The following is a 1632-nucleotide window of genomic DNA, read 5'->3' as shown; positions in this document are numbered from 1 at the left end:
AAATACAACTCGTTCATCACATTCTTTAAGAACTCTTCGTTTTTTGTACACTCTAAAAAATGTTGGGTTGTTTTAACCCAATGTTGGGTCAAATATGGACTAACCCAGCGATTGGGTTGTTTTAATCCCACGGTTGGGTTAAATATTTGCTTTAGACATCCAGAGGTGGACAGTTACTAAGTACATTTACTTGAGTACTGTACTTAAGTACTCTTTTTGAGTATCTGTACTTTACTGGAGTATAATTTTTTTCTGGATACTTTTACTTTTACTTCACTACATTTGAAAGACAAATATCGTACTTTTTACTCCACTACATTTCTATCTCGGTCGAAAGTCGTTTCTGTAGCAGCTCTGAAAGTCGGAGGATGATTTTTTCCATCTTTAAAAGTTTTTTTGGTGTTGTTGTTGTTTCAGACAGTCTGTCAGGAATCACTCTTTTAGTCATAAACGTATATATAATATATAGAAAACCTATATTTTCCCAAATTTTTTTGAACACTGATCATTTCATAGCAAAATGGAAGAAGACGGTTCTTAGGCACAAGTGTGTGCACTCATAGCCATACTTTGAAAGTACAACCCCAAATCAGAAAAAGTTGGGACAGTATGGAATGTGCAAATAAAATAGAAACGAAGTGATTTCTAAAATTACTTTGACTTGTATTTCATTGCAGACAATATGAACACAAAATATTTCATGTTTTGTCTGGTCAACTTCATGTCATTTGTAAATATGCATCCTTTCCTGTCATTCAGACCTGCAACACACTTCAAAAAAAGTTGGGACAGTAAAGCATTTACCACTTTGTAATGTTGCCATTCCTTTTCACAACACTTAAAAGACGTTTAGGGACTGAAGACACCAAGTGATGAAGTGTTTCAGGTGTAATTTTGTCCCATTCTTCCTGCAAACAAGTCTTAAGGTGGGCAACAGTACGGGCTCTTCGCACATTCTCTATTGGAGACAGGTCGGGACTGCAGGCAGGCCAGTCAAGTACCCGTACCCTCTTCCTCCGCAGCCAGGACTTGGCAAAATTACAAAGTGGTAAATGCTTTACTGTCCCAACTTTTTTTGAAGTGTGTTGCAGGTCTGAATGACAGGAAAGGATGCATATTTACAAATGACATGAAGTTGACCAGACAAAACATGAAATATTTTGTGTTCATATTGTCTGCAATGAAATACAAGTCAAAGTAATTTTAGAAATCACTACTTTCTTTTTTTATTTGCGTTTTCCAAACTGTCCCAACTTTTTCTGATTTGGGGTTGTATGTCTTCATCAGACTGCACTGGTTGCCAATGGCTGCTCGCATCAAATTCAAGGCACTAGTTATCGCCTACAAAACAACCACTGGCTCTGCACCAATATACCTAAATTCACTTGCTCAGACTTACACACCCTCCAGAAGCTTGCGTTCTGCGAATGAGCGACGCATTGTGGTTCCATCCCAAAGAGGTGGAATGACCTGCCGATCTCAATTCGTGCTGCCGAGTCTGTAGCCATTTTTAAAAAACATCTTAAGACACATCTTTTCCATTTGCACTTGACCAATACAGAATAGCACTTACTGATCACCACAGCAACGACCAAAAAGCGCACACTCCTGGATCATATCTACGTCTCTCAT

This window comes from Pseudorasbora parva, chromosome 3 (genome assembly GCF_024679245.1).
Source record: "Pseudorasbora parva isolate DD20220531a chromosome 3, ASM2467924v1, whole genome shotgun sequence".
Lineage (NCBI taxonomy): Eukaryota > Metazoa > Chordata > Actinopteri > Cypriniformes > Gobionidae > Pseudorasbora > Pseudorasbora parva.
This window is presented reverse-complemented; position numbering follows the sequence as displayed.